Here is a 19,222-nt window from a genome sequence, read left to right as displayed (position 1 = left end):
ACAAAATAAAACAACACTTCTCCACACCCGTAGATTATAAGTCGTGTTTCTTTTATAAATGAATTTTAGGTTACTGATTAGAATTTAAAGTAATTTTGATATTGTGCCTTTCTTCCCTCCCCCACCAAGACAAGAGGGGAAGGTGGCAAAAAGGATGAATTAAATTTATCACTGATCCAGAGTTTCTCTCTCCATACACACTACAGTCATGTAGTCTTTTTATTTTTATTTTTAGCATGCACATTACTAATTTTCCATTTCTTATTCAAGGATGTACTAAATCCCTAAAATAAAGAAGTTTGGAAGGTTTTTAACAGAATGCTTTGAGGAAAAGAAAGCAGATTCAAAGAATCTGTTTCCAGGTTTCTAACAGTGTACAAGGGGAGACATGGCAGGACTAAAGATAATGCAAGGTAGGAAACTATACTAGCTGTAAGAGAGGGTTAATCTAACTTTGGTTAGGGGTTCTGAATATGAAAATACTTCTTTTAGCTGGAAGTTTAGGATGGCTTTGTGGAGAAGGCCCGTTTGAGCTGGAATTGTGTGACCATGGGTTAGGAAGGGCAGAGAAAAACCAAAGCATAGGAAAGTTAACAAGATAAGAAAGTGTTTTGGTGGCTAGAGAACTGCGCATAATAGTCCCTTTGGCTTCTGTTAATGCTGTACAATATTAAACAGTTGAATCACTAGTGGAGGGCTGGCTCACAGAGGATCTTTGATGTCAGGTAAAGAACCTGGACTTCAATGCCAAAGCATTAAAAGGCTTCACAAGGTTTTGAGGAAGAAAGAGAAAAATCAGAGCCATTCTAAGGAAAGGCAATCTGATAGTATTGGAGAAATTTGGTTAGAAAAGGGAGATGCTGATGTCTAGAGCCATTTGGATGATATGGCAATGGGCTGGGTGAGAGGTACAGAAGCTTTCTATATCTCTCAAGACATAAGTATGGTGTAAATGTCTTGGATCTACAGAACTTGTCAACTAGATGAATATGAGTAGTTTTTGGAAGAGAGAAACCAAATTATGGTTTTGAATTTGGCAGTTTTGAGCTGTGGTAGCCATAGGAATAATAGTTCCATTGGCAGAAATAGAACACATTAACCCTCTGAGTGCCAACCAATATCCTAGGAACTATGCTAAAATTCCCAACACATTTTTGCTGATTTTACAGCAGTTTAGGGGGAAAAAATTATGAATCTCAAGTAAATGAAGTTACATATTCAAAAACTTAAGGAAACCTTTATTACATTGACGTATTTAGCAATATCATCATCACTAATAAAAGCAGACTTAGAACTGGACGCCATTTCGAAGCTTTAATAGCGCTCATGGCACTTTTGGTGAAAGACAGGAGGAGCGCAGTTGTGCTCCCCGGCACTCGAGGGGTTAAGGAGCAACAGGAGATGCCTTTGAAGGGAAGCTGGAACGGAGGAATTATAAATGTTTATAGGACATCCAGGAAGAGTTGTCTTGCATGCATTTGGAATATAAGACTAGACTGGGAGAGAGGGTAGGGTTTTAGATGCAGATTTGGGTATCTACAAGTAGTAAGTTTGTCATATAATTGGATGAGGTTGACAAGGGGGCAAATAGAGAGAGAGAAGAGACACAAAGACAGATCTAGGTACATCTGCATTTAGAGCAGGGATTGGCAAATTGCAGCACATGGGCCAAATTGGCTTACCACCTATTTGTGTAAATGAAGTTTTACTGGAACACAGCCATGCTCATTCATTTACATATTGTCAATGGCTACATTTGCCCTACAAGGTCAGAGTCCAGTAGTTGTGACAAACACTGTGTGCCTCTTAAAGCCTAAAATATTTACTCTCCACCATTTGCAGAAGATGTTAATTAACCTCTGATTTAGACAGTGGGGAAAGAGCGAGTATACAGAGAAAGACTGGTCAGATATTAGAAATAAAAGACAGGAGATGATATGTCAAGGAAGGCAAAGAAGTGTTTCAAAAAACAGGAGGAATTGACAGTATCAAATCCAGTTATGTAATTTCCCAAGATACACAAGAGAAAACAAGTTACAGGTATTTAAAGAGCTATTGATCTCCTTAGCTCATCCCAGGCTGGGTTGGGCCTAGGATGAGAGCATTTAGGACTTCAAGAAGGGTTGCCAGATTTAGCAAATAATTATACATGATACTCAGTTAAATTTGAACTTTAGTTAAAAAACAAATATGTATATTTAATATAAGTAAGTTACAAACAATATTTGGGAACAAGTTTCTCTGAAAAATTATTCTTTGTCTGAAATTCAAATTTAACTTGGTGCCCTATGTTTTTTTCTGGTAAACTTAGCCATAAGCAGCCTCATCCAGGGCTTGCAGGGGACTGCCTGATGCCTGAGTGAGATCTGATCACAAATCCAGTAGTCAACCCAGGTAGCCAAGGTTATGTGCAAAACTGGGCATTTGCTATTCTACTGGGGTACTCTGACCACTGCCAAGAAGGGGCTTTATCATTGAGCAACTACCTCAAGTGCCACATCAGATTTTGCTGAAGGGATTTGTTCATGTTCCATGAGTCTAAAGAGGGCACTGCAGGTCAGGGATAGGGTCTTCTGACTAGTATAGCTATCAGGGCCAGTCCTGACCTTGGCTTTCATGTCAGACAACTGTTATCATTTGCGCAGTTGCTGTTTACTTTTAGTAGCATCCAATCAAATGACACAATGACAACTCTAACAATGACAAGCAAGAGCTTTGTCATGTCATTATTTTCAGTTAGGAAGAATTATTTGGGTACAAACTATTTCACAAAATATTTCAACATACAGCAATGAAGGAAAAGGAAAAGAAACATTAAAAAAAAATCCTTACCAGAGGATTATGCTTATTGATCTTAGAGAGAAGGGAAGGGAGAGAGAGAGAGACACATCTCTTGGTTGCCGTCCACACACGTACCCCAACCAGGGATGGAGCCCATAGCCCAGATATGTGTCCTGACCATGAATCGAACTCACAATTTTTAGGTATATGGGATGACACTCCAACCAACTGAGCCACACTGGCCAGGGCAAAAAGATACTCTTAAAAAATATTTTTAATGATTGCACATTTTTGAATGGTTATAAAGTGTTTAAAAATTTTATTTACATGTGTGAACAAAGTCTTCTTGAATGGGGTCAGCAAGTATTTGAAAGCTCATTATTAAAGTCTAATAAAATTATAAGTAGCCATTTGAAGCAAATATGATAGAAAAGATGAAATAAGGGAATGAAACTCAAGCATCTCAATGTTTTTAAAAGATTGTTTGGAAGTTTCAAATAAATCAATTTTGAACACTGTCACAGGTTTGCTTCCCCAGAAACAGATGCTGTGGAGAGGGAGGGGGTAGAAGCAGGATTGGGCAGAGGAGACTGTATTGTGATTAGTTTAAAGTCTGAGCCAACACCCCCTTACCCTCCAGCTCTGGAGCGGTCAAGGGCCCTCAGAGTTGTTCCCTGTTGGGCCAGTATGGTTGGGTCCTTGATTGGTCCTTGCCTTGATTAGTAATTAAATATGGGCTGCCCAGGGACAAGTGTAGCCTTGGGCAAGGTGAGGCCATCCCTGAAGGAGCTGGTAGCTGAAACTAATTCCAGCAGGGATAAGCCTGGTCCATGAAGAAGGATTGGAATGGTGCATTCCCCGCCCACCACAAATGCTACATTTGAAACTCCGTGTTTTATTTTTATTTTCAAATTGTTTTATATAAAGAAAATGTAATGAATATTTTTCATCATATCTACACAGAGGCTTCCAAATCCCCTGCAGTTTATTCAGTGTGCTGTACAAACAGAATCATTTCTTACGTGTGCTAGCCATGCTTTCACAGCACTGTGCTCAATGGAAATTCAGGAGAAAAGGCCCAACTCATCTTAATTTTTATTCTTTTCATGCTTGCAGGAGGCAGATATGGCTTGAAATGCATACATTTGATCCCTGAGAAAAATGAATTTTAAAGGACCCTTGCTGTTTATTTTGGCGATATTTTGATACTTAAAAGCCACCAGTGACACGTACTAGTATATTCATGGCTTCCACTTAATGTGGTGATTCTTGGCAGTAGCAAAAAACATTAAAATAGCTGATTTTCATGTGAAAGCAACAGATTTTCAGCGTCACTCTTACTTGGCTGCAACTTTTACTAGGTTTGTGTAACTCTGACCTGCTACTATTCAGAGCATTTTTCGTATCACCTGTGTTTAAGAATCTGACCCCTGGATATTGAAAAGTCTCAGTTGTCTCAAGAACATAAATCATTATGTACTAAACTTGGGTAAATATCAAAATTACTTGGAGATTAGAAGACTTGTTGAAAGAGTCGGAACCTGTTTGAAGAAAGTCATAAGTGACAATAGTCAAGGACATCCACTCTCCTCACCCCTCCTCTACCCAGATTTGCTCAACCTAGAGTGGCATTTAAAGCCGTTTGTAGTCTTTCTTATTCTGTATTCCTGACCTCATAGCCTACTGCTTACCTTTATGCATTCCTGTGCAGTAGCAAGTCAAGCTGCTGGCTATGCAGAACCTTTGAGGGCTGAGCTGAGGCTTCCGCAGACGTGACAGGTGGGAGGAAGGGACATTTCATCTGGTCTTCCTCCCATACACTCAGGCCCTGGGGAGTTCTGCACAGGGCAAGATGATGTTACTATTCTATTGAGGAGTCCTCAACTTGTGTGTTCCCAGGTGGGTGTTTATTTTTATTTGCAAGAAAGAATTTTATATTATAGTCCTGGGTTTCAGTATTGGTAACAGATTGGTGTACGCTGTTTTAATTGCCTTTCATCTGCTTTTTAAAGCACATTTCAGGACTTTGGTAACTTTTCAGGTTTCCTGCCTCTAGTATCTTTCTATATTTTCTGAAAATTGTACCTGTTATCTTCTCATTTTTATGCTAATACTTTATCCTGTTTTTACCTTAATACTTTATCCTATTAACTCATATTAGTTTCTCTTTTTAAAAAATGTCCCTGTTTAACCCTTTATCACTTGTATTAATAGCTCACTTTATAATTTAAAACCTTTTTGTCCTTAATTTCTTACTTTAAAATCTAGGCTTATTTTTATGAATTTATATAATCCTTACTTTGAAGTCTTAATTTTATTATCTGTGATATATTAAACATATTTAATTTTTGTTAGTCACTTTTTATATTCATGTTTTACATTTTAAAATATTGTTTTTACAGGCTTTCTTCCTTGTTTTACATTTATATTTTACACTTTAAAATATTTATTGTTTCTAAAGGCTTTTTTACTTGTTTTTGTTCATGTTAATTACTTTTACATTTATATTTCTTTATTACATAATCTTTATTCTTATCTATTGCATACTTTAAAAACAATACCCAGTGTTTATTGTTAATAGTAATTTTCATTAGGTTGTTGTTTTTGGGTTAGTCCTTGATCTTTGTAAGATGCTGGTAAGAATGGATGCAGTGGGAGGAAGCTCATTACAAATGGGAGACTAGATGCTTTGTGATTGTCACTCATGACATTCATCCAATGTGGTCCACCATTCTGAAGTTAGACACCCTTCCCCCTCCCCACTAATTTAATCACAAATAGTGAGCAGATACAAGAGAATACTCCCAATATCAATAATGATTTCTTCTGGAGAAATGGCATACTTGTTCTATAAGAATATTATTGCTTTCTGCCCTATTCCCTCCTACAAGCCTGTTATAAAATCCACACTATAGAAGTTAGGTTTGTACTGTTTCCTTCACTCTCCTTTCCTAAGACATAGTCCAGAGACTGCTTATTTGGCTGATTAAACCGTGAGTCTTACCCTATTGCATTTAACTTGAACACTAAAGTCAATAGACACCTCCCCTTTTGGGGAGTGGTGTAATATATGCGGTACAAGTTGAATCTGCGTGAGGATTATTTACCGGGTGGGGGAAGAGGCAGGTCAAACACTTCCAGTGGTTAAAGTTTTAGTTTAGCCAATGTTTGCATTGTTTCAGAGCTGGCAAATGCCTTAAAATGTACCTAAGTTTCCTCTCTTGGAATGTTGCTAGGAGTGTGAAAGCCCAACCTTTTCTGATGGGTTTAATGTCCATTCTGTAGAAGAAATGCATTGCATTTTTTTTTTTTTTTAAGGTTTGAGATACTTTCCTCAATTTTAAGCAACAAATCAAAACCTATGGGGAGATTGTAGTGGGTTGGCTGCCTGGTTCTCTGGGTGGTGTGAAGAGAACTTTCTCCTAGTTCTGATTTAGTTCTGATTTCATTAGCTTCAGGCTTGGTGTGATTGGCTTCAACGTATTTATCCTTTCTTAGTCACATGCTTTCTGCTTGGATATCAGTTTTCATTTTGAAAATCTTCTGTAACTTCGATTTACTCAAAGCATTATTAAATCTTTCTAGGGACCTGTGGCCAAGATTGGAAATAAAATTGCTAGAGCTCTATGCAGAATGATTGAGAAGTGGCTCCATTGCTTTCCTGTAGACCAGGAGTTAGCAAGCTTTTTTGGCAAAGGGTCACATAGTACACATTTTAATGTTTAAGGCCATGAAGTCTGCTGCGGTTATTTAACTCTGCCTTAAAGCATAAAAGCAGCCATAGCAAATAGTATATAAATGCCTGGGTATTTCTGTGCTCCAACATAACTTTATTTACAAAAACAGTCAGTGGGGTGGATTAGGACAGCTGGTTGTATTTTGTTTAGGTATAGTTTGCTGAACCCTAACATAGACCATTTCTTTAGGGAAAGATGTACCAACCTACTTAGAAACTTTTGCACAACTCTGGAGGATTAAGGATGGCTACAAATTGTTGCTACTCCTGTCATTGAGAGGTGGAGACTAATCAGTCTGGGATGGCCTTATGTCTACTTGCCCACGAAAATGAGGTGGAAGTGGAATTTTGTGTTTTCTGAAGCTAGTTCTTAAGAATCTTCTGCCTGGGCTTCTGGGAACATTGTGTGAGTCCCAGGCTACCATATAAGAAGCGTAACCACCGTTAATGCCATAACATAGTCAAGGTTCATTTTCTCACTTTGTAAGCTTCTTCAGAAAGGCATTCTTTGACCAGTTTACCTAAAATAGCATGTCTCTCCCTACCCTAGGGTAGGGGAGGGAAAAAACATTTTTTACTTTACTTTCCTCAGTTCTCTAGTTGGGCCATGCAAATTAGATTGAGGAAAAACAGATTCACAGGAGAAAAGCTATGCAAACTTTATTGATGTTAATTTTTTACTTGACGTGAAGGCATTCTTAGAAAAGAAATGAAGACCCAAAGAAGCATCCAGGCTTGAGAGCTTATACACCATTTTTAACAAAGAAATAAATTGCGAAGATGTGACAAGACAAAGGAAAAGGGTTTTAGGCCTCCAAGGGTGGCAAACTTTGGAAAAGTAAATATATGGGGCAAACTAATGGAAGATAAGAGTCATTTTAATAAGGTTTGTTTATGCAGGTCCATCTCTGTGCTGGTGCCAACTTTCCATTTTCTTTATGGCCATAAAACTTTCCTGGGAGAGGGGATTTATGGCAGTCCTCATTTCTCAGAAGTTTCTGCTTTTAGTCAGATAAAGGGAGCTCAGGGAGGCTTCTGCATCTCTTGATTCTCAATTTCCTTTAACTCAAAATGAACTTTATGCAAAAGTGGCATATTTTTGAGTGGCATATTCTGATCCCCATTCAGTAGTTACCCTCTTTCTCTTTTTTCTTGCTTTATATTTTTCAGAGCTTTAGAGATTTATTTATGCATTTATTTTTCTGTCTATGGTGAGTTTCTTATACTAGATTTTAGACCAGGGGTGGGCAAACTTTTTGACTCGAGGGCCACAGTGGGTTCTTAAACTGGACCGGAGGGCCGGAACAAAAGCATGGATGGAGTGTTTGTATGAACTAATATAAATTCAAAGTAAACATCATTACATAAAAGGGTATGGTCTTTTTTTTTTTTTTAGTTTTATTCATTTCAAACGGGCCGGATCCGGCCCATGGGCCGTAGTTTGCCCACGGCTGTTTTAGACTCTGAATGCCAAATTTCTTTTCCCTCCTGGCATGGCACATGTGAGGTGCTTAACAAACTTTAAAAATAAATAAATGAATCTTATAATTTTTATATTATTAATTTCATATGTATTTATATTTCTGCTAATATTTTAGAGAATAAGTTGATGGATGAATAATAAATAAAGTTACAATACTCTCTTTTGCAGATGGTTTTTGTAAATTAGGAGTATTTTCCTTCTCTTCCTGTCACCACTGTTTCTGGACATCTAACTACCTCCTCCTTATAATTATACTAGAGGCCTAGTGCACGGATTCGTGCACATTGAAAGGAAATTAATTAGAAGGTGGCTGGTGGGGTGGGACTGGGCAAGACATGCTGGACACACCCTGGATCCAACCTCCCATGGTCCCTCCCTGGCTGCCTGCACTTGGGGTGGTGCCGGTGCTCAAACAGTGTCTGCAGATTGAACAGGGGTCCCTCCGGCAGGTGGGGTCCTTTGGCCTGGCCTGTGGGGATTGGGCCAAAACCAGCAGTCTGACATCCCCCAAGGGGTCCCGGAGTGCTAGAGGGCACTCTGCAAAGTTGCTGTCACTCAGCAGCTCCCTCATTGAGCGTCTGCCCCTGGTGATCAGTACGCATCATACCTACTGGCCAGCTGGCTCGTTGGCTGGTCAGCCGGTCAGCCGGTCACTTAGCCTTCTTTATATATAGATTGGGACCACCTGGGTAATCCAGGATAACCTTCTCCTCTCAATATCCTTAACTTTAATCAGAGCTTCAGGTTCCTTCCAAAGTCCCCTTTGCCAGATCAGATAACATACTCACAGGTTCTGGGGATCTGGATGTGGACCTCTTTGGAGGGGACATTATTGTGCCTATCACAAATGGGACGTATAACAAATATACATTTAATTTTATAAGAAACTGCCAAATTATGCTTTATAAAAAAGTATATTGCTATAAATTTTTGCTAATATTTCCCAATGTGTTAATAATACAGAGAGCTTATTCATCAGTGTATGTTTCTACATCACTTTGAAAATTTGTTTGCTGTATGTCAGCCAACACCCAATATAAACTGGTTTAAGGAAAATAAAAATTACTGGCTTACAGGCTGCAGTTTTACTTTTGGCATTTCTGAATTCAGGGCCCAAACATTGTCATCATTATTTAGTGTTTTTATCTGTATTGGATTTGCATCCTTCACAGGCTCCAAGTGGTGGCAAAATGGAGATGCCAGCCGTTCCAGATCTTATATTCTCTTTGGCTCAAGTCCCTGGAAACAAATGCCTAATTTTGTCTTAGTATTTTCAGCAAAGTCTTACTGATTGTTATTATTGTCACAGGCTTACATGACAGTCCTGTGTTTTGAGAATATGATGCACAGATTGGTTTTGGTCACCTAATCTACTTTTGAGTTGAGTGAGAAGCTTAACCTGAGGACTGTAGACTGAAAATGAGGGAGGGATGGATTCCAAACAGAAAAAGGAGACTGTTTCTAGAAGAAGATGATGTGGACGTTAGAGAAATACTCTGCAAATGTCCGTTCTGATTTCTTAAACATTAACTAGAGCTTTAGAATCAACTTTCCTCTAAGGAAGTTACTCTTTTATGTGTATTTACCCACTTTTACCAAGTGAGGAATCTGAGGCCCTATGTTATATTCAGTTATATCACCAGGGATGGTTTACAGACTCAGTGGGGAGACAGGCAACCAGGGATGTGCTAAAACTAGTATGTGCTGGCTCACACACACTCCAGTTCTTGGGATCTATCCCCAAATTTGCATCTCGTTGCTGGGGTCCAACCCCAGCGGGTCCAGGGGTCCCCAAAGGTGTGGATGGAGTCGGCGAAGAAGGAATGACACGGAGACAGCGTTCAGTTCATCAGTAGCCTAGCCAGGATCTCCAGCCAAGTTCTGTTCAGGATCTCCAGCGAAGTTCTGGTTAGGATCTCCAGCCAGGTTCTGTCCAGGTTCTCCAGCCAGGTTCAGTCACCAGGTTCTAGTCAGGTTCTCTTGCCATGTTCTATAGTCAGGTTCAGTCCAGGATCTTTTGCCATGTTCTCTCGCTAGGTTCTGTCTCTAGGTTCTGTTGCCAGTTTCTGTCCAGGATCTTTTGCCATGTTCTCTCCAGCGAAGTTCTTCTGTCTCTAGGTTCTGTGTAGGTTCTGTCTTCTAAGTTCTGTCTTCTAAGTTCTGTCTCTTTCTGTCTTGTTACATCTGTATTTATACCAGTTGATTCAATCCTATCAATCTCTATTACAAAGGTTAGGGCGTTTCTTATCTCCATTCCAGGGAGTAAAGATTATGTAGCTTAAGCATGATTGTTCGTAGTTAAAGTGATTAATTACCCACCTGGCACTTAGTTAAGAGGTTTTATTCCCTCCCTAACTTCAGGGGAAGATTCCCTACCTGGGGAAACAACCTTTCTCAGAGAGGAGACCTTGGTTAAAACACATAGTGCCAAGAAGGTGAGCAAACATTTTAAGAACAGTATGCCATATATGCCAGGTCCCTTGAAACAGCAAGCATGGACCAGCTCCCGGCATCTAGTAACTTCATTTCCATAGCTTGAAATAGGCCATGCTGGAGTATTTACACCACAGAAATTGGCAAATGTTACATGTCAGGGCTTTGTATCCCTAAGGAACTGGTTGCTAACATTTTTTTTTTAAATATATTTTTATTTATTTCAGAGAAGAAGGGAGAGGGAGAGAGAGATTGAAACATCAGTGATGAGAGAGAATCAGTGATTGGCTGCCTCCTGCATGCCCCCTGCTGGGGATAGATCTGGCAATCAGGCATGTGCCTAACAGGGAATCTAACCGTTACCTCCTGGTTCATAGGTTGATGCTCAACCACTGAGCCACAGTAGCCGGGCCGATTGCTAAACATTTACTAGTACATCACTGCTGGCTGCCAGCAAATAACTGTGCATAATAAATATGATAACATTGTATGATAATGTTAAATTAATTCAGACAATAACTGCTGGGGCTGGCCAGCAGACCCTGAGCAACAGATGAATGATTATAGGGTAAGGGACTGCCTGGCTAAAGGAACCAGACAGCCTCAATTGCCTGCCTCATTAGGCTTTATTGTAGCAGCAGTTTGAGGTAAGTTTATCTTTTAGATAAAATCAGTAGGATAAGTAATCTTGGGAGGGCACATGTGTCTGCAGTGTCCTTTAACCAAGGACACCCAAAGATTAAGCATAAGGATTCCAGTAAATCGGGGGTCTGCTCATGCACAGACTTGCTAGAAAAGGTCAAGGAATAATTAGGGGCGCTGCCTTCAGCACTCCCCTGTCAGAATTCCGATAAACCGGGCAGGCTGCCTTCAGCACACTTCCCTTTTCTCAGAATGTCCTCCTTATAAACTTTTCAACCAAGTCTCATGTGCTCCCCAACAAATAACTGCAATGAAAATTGAGAGAAGAGAGATGTGTGTGTGCGCGCGCGCACATGCGCGTGTGTGAATGTGTCCCCCCCCCCCAAAAAAAAAAAACAACACAACACTTTAAGGAGAAGAGGAGAACTTGTAATAGACAATGCAATGGAGAGGACACACTTCATTTTGAATCTGTGGTTTCTGCTTTTATGGTTTTTCATTTTTGCTAATATGTTCGAGAAAATTATTCATTTTTCACAAAATATTCTATATTTTCTTCTAAAAACATTATAGTTTCTTAAATTAACTTTTGTGTATGGTGTGCAATAGAGGCCAATGTTCATTTTCCACCCCAGTGCCTTAGTTGAGAATATCAAAAACTCTCCTCTGAATATCAAGACGTTGTCACTGAATGAATGCTGCACATTCCCCATTCCTTTTTTCTCTGGTTCTCAGTTCCCAGCACTAGTTCTGTTAAATTCATGAGTCTTCAGCCAGCATAAGAACAGAGGTCTTATGTTCAAAAATCACCTGTGTGTCTGGTCTGAAGGTGTAGCTTGTTCTGAAGTCTGTGCTATCTCTAGCTGCTCTGATGCTAGATCATAGTATAGGCACCGTTTCCCCATGAGGAGCATGTAGGAGCTCCTGAAACACTCGCTGCACAAGAGGCATTCATTTTAACTTTGGCAGAATCTATGCAGATGTTTCATTTTTAAAATACATCTTGCTCTCACTCCCACTGCACCAAAAGCCTACCTCAATTCCTTAGATGGTCATCTCCCAGGTTTTATTCCACCCCTTCTTTTCATGGGGTCAGGTGAAGATGAAAGGTGATTTCCCTCCAAGAAGAGCATCAGTGTCTTGAGCCTCATAACTTCTCATGTAATTTCACCTCAGCTCTCTCTGAGGGTCCTGGCTCTGATAGCTGATTGATGTGGGTGAGTTTTCTGCAGTTGAGATGATCAGTAACAATTCACTGCCCGACTCACCATATTCTTTGCACTTTAGTTTTAGGGAGAAGAAAATTTTTTCTTTTAGATTATTTGCACTCCAATGATGCTTTCTTATAAAGCCATTGAAAAAAATAGTTTCATGGTTAGAATAAAGATGCAGATTTTTATTTAAAACACACATCTTTGCTTGCTGGTTTATGCGCAAACTTTTATGTGCTAGAGATCTAGGTAGGTCTAAGGGGACATTTTGAACACAAGAGATTCCATAGTCATAGGACTTGGGCACTTACAGGGATGAAAAAGAAGTCAAGTCTCTGACAGGATTCAGTTTTTATTTTATGTACTTTTGGGCTACATACTGGAAGGGCAGTGAAAACACTTGGTCCTGTCACTAAGGGTTTTAAGATGTTTTTCATGAAAGGTTAAAAACATTATTGCTTAGAGTGCGTTAGTAGTAGGACAGCTAACTGTGCGTGTGAAGTCATTTAAAAGCATTTGGTCTAGAGTTGAGCAAACATCTTCAGAGAGAAATCATGGAATGGAAAATGGGCCTAATTTTTCAGACCATATATATCTCAGACTGAATTTTGTCTTCGTCGTTGTAGTGTGGCTTTGTGCATATTTGACTTAAACTCTCTGAGTCTCAAACTTTTCATTTGTCAGTGGACATAGTGAAGCTATCTCAAAGTATTATTATGAGTGAGATGAATGAATGTAATGACTGAAACAGAGGTATGTGAAGCTGTTAGCATATTGCCTGGTGCTTAACAAATATTGCTCATTGTCTCTTCCTTATTCGGGAGACAAAACAATTTTAGGAGAAGTTTGGAAAAATTCCCAAGTGGGGCTTTTCATACTCTAGTAAAACTATGTAACACTTTTTTTTTTTTTTTAAATCAGTGAACTGATGGGACTAATCAGCTATGATGTGATGACTTTTCATCTGCCCAATCATGGTGGGAATAACTCAGACTATGAGGCTCAGGGGTGCTTAGACCACAGAAGAATCCCACAGTGGATCAAAGTAGGACAGGCTAAGTGTAGATATATTTGGTATTGAAGTTTAGAGGATAAATACTATTTGAATTCTCTGTTTCATTGTGCCTAAAATTTTTCTCTATTTGTGTCCATTTCTGTAGGGAGCAGCTCTAGAGTTAAGCCTCAGATTGACCTGTGGCACAGCCACAAATAAGTCCCAGTTTAGAGGGAAGAGCCCTCTTAGCATAATTAAGCTTGACCTTATGGCTGCCCCATAGTTCTTTCCTAAGTAGCTAATCTAATGGGCTGTGGGAGGTGCAACAAGTGCTGCCAAAACAAGTGAAACTCACAAGAACATTGTAACTATGTTGACCACTACTTTGTTTTTCTCTGACTATAAAATAAAACCTCAGCTTGCTGACTGGATCCTTCTCTGTGGCCTCATCCAGGCACAGGAGATCCACTGAGCCCCAGCTATATTCTCTTTGTCTGTCTTTTCTTTAATCCTTCGCTGCCCCCCGCTCAGCTGTGCTGGCACAGCACACATTTCTCTGTCTCTTAGTCTCTAAAAATTGTTATGTAATTGCAATCAAAAAATCAAAGAAAGATCTGCTGCATTTTTCATATCCATTCATCTGCAGGTGGACACTTTGGTTATTTTCATCTCTTGACTATTGCAAATAATGATGCTGTGAATGTGGGGGTGCAAATATCTTTTCAAGTTAGTGTTTTTGTTTTCTTTGGCAATCAAGTGTATATATATATTTGAATTCTATGTCTGTTTGTTAGCCAAGAAATTCAATGAACATAAATCTTATGTATTTATTATGAACAATTACAAGTATGAATCAGGACTTTGGCAGAGAGTTGGCGTTCTTATTTGTATTAATTGATTGTGGTTGATTATTCTTAATTATTAAATTTTGCAGGGAGCTATGCAATCAGCTATAAATTTTATTCTTAGTGTTAATTGAGAGTAGAGGGCCTTGTTCCCCAAGTTGCTAGTAGGAATGGAATTCTTGTGATACCTCATGAGGAAAAGCATTTTCTGAGACTGGCATGGGTGACGGAGTGATTTATATAACTGTGGAATCAAATCTTTGAGTTTTCAAAGTCGCATTTTCCTCAGTCCAGTCACAGAAGTGTTAACTGGTGCTTTAGCAGAGCTAAAATCAGAACCAGTGTCCAGAGTTTCCTTCCCACATTGGGAGCAGTGTCAATACAGTATCAGACTAGCATAGTTTGTGTTCTCCACTGTAGTTCATCAGTCCATTGCATGTGGTCTGAAGGGGTACATGGCTGTGGAGGAAACATGGGTGAATTCAAGGAAACCTGGGTAAATCCAAGGGGCAAGCCAAGAGCACAAGAGAGTGAACTCCTTTGTTTACGAAATTATGTATTCTCAAATTTTCGTGCACTTGCAGTGGTCACGCCCGTTCTGGCCAATGATCTTTCTTCCCAGGTGTGACTGACAAGCAAATGCCTTCCCTATGCCACCCCAACTTTACTGGGCATGCAGCTATCTTCCCCTTGTTGAATCTCTTCCCACAGTGTTTTTCAGGGCATAGGCCACTTATTCTCTATGATGAGCAAAGTTGCAGCTTCCTGGTGAAGTGCCGGGAGCCGGTCCATGCTTGCTGTTTCAAGGGACCTGGCATATATGGCATACTGTTCTTAATATGTTTGCTCACCTTCTTGGCACTATGTGTTTTAACCAAGGTCTCTGAGAAAGGTTGTTTCCCCAGGTAGGGATCTTCCCCTGAAGTTAGGGAGGGAATAAAACCTCTTAACTAAGTGCCAGGTGGGAAATTAATCACTTTAACTACGAATAATCATGCTTAAGCTACATAATCTTTTCTCCCTGGAATGGAGATAAGAAACGCCCTAACCTTTGTAATAGAGATTGATAGGATTGGAATCAACTGGTATAAATACAGTTGAAACAAGACAACAGCAGACAGAACTTAGGAGACAGAGAGAGAGACAGAAGCTAGGCACAGAACCTACACAGAACGTTCTCTAGAGACAGAAGAACTTCGCTGGAGAGAACATGGCAAAAGATCCTGGACTGAACCTGACTACAGAAATTGGCAAGAGAACCTGACTAGAACCTGGTGACTGAACCTGGCTGGAGAACCTGGACAGAACCTGACTGGAGAACCTAGCGAGGGAACATGGCTACAGAACCTGGCTGGAGATCCGAGGCAGAACCTCTCTGGAGATCGAGACCAGAACTTGGCTGGAGGTCCTGGCTAGGCTGCTGATCAACTGAACGCTGCCTCCGTGTCATTCCTTCTTCGCCGACTCCGTCCACACCTTTGGGGACCCCTGGACCCGCTGGGGCTGGACCCCGGCATATGGCGCCCGAACAGGGACCCCTAGGTAAGCGCCCCACACTCGGGACGGATCGGACTCCACCGTAGGAAGAGGGTGGATAGTCTTCGCCGACTCCGTCCACACCTTTGGGAACTCCTGGAACAGGATTCCCCTAGGTAAGCCCCCCACCCCCATTGAGAACCCCACACTCGGGACGGATAGGACTCCACCAGGGTACTGCAGACCCCCCTACAGAGGATAAGTAGGGTAAGAAGGTGGATAGTATAGAACTTAGATTGAGAAGATGTGCCATACTGAGTCCAAAGAAAGAAGACTCTGTATTGATTCTTAGATTGAGAAGATGTGCCATACTGAGTCTAAAGAAATAAGACTCTGTATTGATCTTTTAACACATATGCTTGCTAGCAGAGGAGTTAAGGTTACTCCCAGTCAGACAGAACGTTTATACAAGAAGTATGTCCATGCTTTTCTGAGGAAGGAAAAGTAAATGTAATGGCATGGGAGAAGGTAGGCCCAAGGAGCCTTATCCTTAACCCCACTGCAGCCTTTCCACCCCGGGAAAGTGCAGGATTGGCAAGCTCTCCCTGGGGTGATAGATCAGGCCTCAGGTAATAGCGGAAAATGCCAATCCTACTCTTAAAATGGATACAAGAGAGCATTTAAGGTTTTTCTTTTTAATGCCTGCTTTTAAAAAATAAAAAAGGGGGAATTTGCTGGGAGCCGGTCCATGCTTGCTGTTTCAAGGGACCTGGCATATATGGCATACTGTTCTTAATATGTTTGCTCACCTTCTTGGCACTATGTGTTTTAACCAAGGTCTCTGAGAAAGGTTGTTTCCCCAGGTAGGGATCTTCCCCTGAAGTTAGGGAGGGAATAAAACCTCTTAACTAAGTGCCAGGTGGGAAATTAATCACTTTAACTACGAATAATCATGCTTAAGCTACATAATCTTTACTCCCTGGAATGGAGATAAGAAACGCCCTAACCTTTGTAATAGAGATTGATAGGATTGGAATCAACTGGTATAAATACAGTTGAAACAAGACAACAGCAGACAGAACTTAGGAGACAGAGAGAGAGACAGAAGCTAGGCACAGAACCTACACAGAACGTTCTCTAGAGACAGAAGAACTTCGCTGGAGAGAACATGGCAAAAGATCCTGGACTGAACCTGACTACAGAAATTGGCAAGAGAACCTGACTAGAACCTGGTGACTGAACCTGGCTGGAGAACCTGGACAGAACCTGACTGGAGAACCTAGCGAGGGAACATGGCTACAGAACCTGGCTGGAGATCCGAGGCAGAACCTCTCTGGAGATCGAGACCAGAACTTGGCTGGAGATCCTGGCTAGGCTGCTGATCAACTGAACACTGTCTCCGTGTCATTCCTCCTTCGCCGACTCCGTCTACGCCTTTGGGAACCCCTGGACCTGCTGGGGTTGGACCCCGGCAGTGAAGCTGCCAAAATAACATGCCTATAATGTCAGCTTCCTCCTTTACTCCTTTCCTCTTATTAAAAACTAGCTGATTACAGTAGTATCATTTATTTTTGTCTATATTCATATTTTGTCTATGAAGCTGTAATAAAATGCATGTGATATTCTCCTATTTCTTTTAAGGTATAGTATTAAAGTAGAACACTAAAGAAATTAAATATGGTCCTTCTGAGAGCTTCTTCCATCTAATTCACTGCCTTTTGTGGATGACAAGATTGAAATATAAGAAAAGGACATGGACTTTTCCAATGATGGGGAGGGCCACATTCTATTTACCAGATAATTTTGTGAACTTTCATATATTTATTTAGCTTATCAAGTTGTGGGGATTTTTTTTTAAAGGCAAAAGCAAAATAATGTGTTTTGGGTAAAGGAGGACATCAGAAGAGTTTGAGAAAGGGGCTTCAGTTGGGAAGATGGTGGTCAATTTTATGTGCTTAGAATCTCCAGGTTCTTGGCATAGCTGCAGAAAAACAGATCCCAAAGTGAGGTCCTAATGTTTTCCCACATTTTGGAGGCTTTTCCTGTTCTTGAAAGACTGATAAAGTTACTGCAAGATAAGAGGTTTTCATTGTTTCCCCTGAATTTAAGCTTTCATACCTTCAATCTTGGACATGCTATAGATACCAGTGTACCATTTGTTTAAATATTGCAAAAACTACATGCCATTTAAAGCAAGCACTTAGGCTTGAAATGAGCTCCATTGCATTTAACGCATCTTTTTCTAGAGACATTTTATTGACCAGAAAGCCCAATTAGATTTGTAAAATAATGCCAAGATCTGCCTTATATGTCGTTAATAGCCCTTACGACTCCATTACATTTACTCTCATACAGGAATTATTGGTTACATGGGGAGAACAGAAAATTTGTATATTGTTCATATAGAAATTTTTAAGCTTGTCTCCCAGAGTATTTAAAGGCATGGTTCTTTAGTAAAAGCCATTTTTCTTTTATCAGTCCCTTCCTTGATAGAACACCAGTGAGTCATCTCAGAAATCTGCCTGAATCATTTTGAAAAGAAACATGTTTCAGTACTTTCATCAATAGAAACACAAAGTTTCTCCATGAAAGGCTTTTGCTTTTCGTTTGCACAGCCCTATGGAGACTGACAAGGTGACTGATGGCTCTCAGAGCTGGTAAAGCATTCAAAGGCTTTCGGTCAACAAAGACCATGTGTTTGGTGTGTGATGTCCCCTGAGGTAGTCTTGCTCAGCATCCTCGAGATGAGTGAGTCTCTTACCTCAGCCCTCTGCTGCTGGCTCCAGAGCCTGGCATGATGAGCTGTTTGGCTCAACATCTTCAGCCTTTTCAACAGGCAACAAATGAATTAGAAGAGATACTGTAGGAAGTGTTTCAAGATTCTTTAATGGCAGGTTAAAAAACAAAACCCAGAAAAACTACTCCAACTAACTTGTAGTAGGTCAGATAAAGCGTGATGTTGTGTGCAACATAAAGCCTGAAATATCTGAGAAATCTTAACACAAAAGAAATTTATTTCTTGAGCTTGTAAAGCTTGCTTGGTGAGGATGGGGCAGCTACTATATGTATTCTTTCAGAAATGTAAGCCAACGGAGGCTCCGACATCTACACGTGGCTCTCATCATTGCCCTGGGTATTTACACCTAGCTGACCTATGAGCAAAGAGAGTTAGTGGAGGAGGTTTTTATTGCCAAGCCCCAAAGTATAAAATACTGTTTCCTCTCACATTCTATTGGGCAGGGCTCAGTCACATGTCCAAAACTAACTGCAGAGGAGGCTGGGAATATAATTTGGCTGTGCGCCATTTGGTCCTGGGCTTTTGGTTGTTGGGAGTTTTTTGATTACTGCTTCAGTTTCATTGCTAGTAATTGGCCTATTCAGATTCTTTGTTTCTTCCTAGTTTAGTTTGAAAGAGTTGTATGTTTCTAGAAATTTATCCATTTTTTTCTAGATTGTCCAGTTTGTTGGCATATAATGGTTCACAGTATTCTTAAATGATCATTTGTATTTCTGTGGTGTCATTTGCAATCTCTCCTCTTTATTATTTTATTTGTTCTCCCTCCCTCTCTCTCTCCCCTCTTCCCTCTCATTTCTTGATGTGCTAGGACAGTGGTAGGCAAA

Source organism: Myotis nattereri, assembly GCF_964212035.1.
Source record: "Myotis nattereri genome assembly, chromosome: 12".
Taxonomy (NCBI): Eukaryota; Metazoa; Chordata; class Mammalia; order Chiroptera; family Vespertilionidae; genus Myotis; species Myotis nattereri.
Note: the sequence above shows the minus strand (reverse complement) of the source record.